We start from the raw sequence: 532 nt of genomic DNA on the forward strand, positions 1-532 counted from the left end.
GGAAAAGTTTTCAGGCCATCTAAATATTCAACAACAAGGAGGGTGTTATAATCATTTGATAGAACACTGCACAGATCTCAGTAGGTCACATTCTAGCACAGAAGTTTGGATGACAGCTAGAGTTTTCCCCCTAACTCCATCAGTTTTAAGAAAGACCTTGGTCACTCGGCCAATTTTTGTGTTGTGTCTTAATTTTTCACTTATAAATTACAGATAACAATAATGCTTATATTATGGTATGAGATGTAAATATGTTACTACATGTAAAGTTCTTATAATCTGCCTCACTTGAGCATTAAGCATTGAAACCACTGATGGATTCCTTCAGATTAACAATTGCTTAAGGGATAGTGAAATTGTGGCTGATATTTTTCCACTATCATGTTTCTTTAGTTAACAAAATTAATAAGATTTTTTTCTGATGAAAAATAATTCTTCAAAAATAAAACTTCTCTGGGTCACTTCTTATATCAATCAAATTATATATATATATATATATATATATATATATATATATATATATATATATATC

Source organism: Marmota marmota, unplaced genomic scaffold (genome assembly GCF_001458135.2).
Source record: "Marmota marmota marmota unplaced genomic scaffold, marMar, whole genome shotgun sequence".
Classification (NCBI taxonomy): Eukaryota; Metazoa; Chordata; class Mammalia; order Rodentia; family Sciuridae; genus Marmota; species Marmota marmota.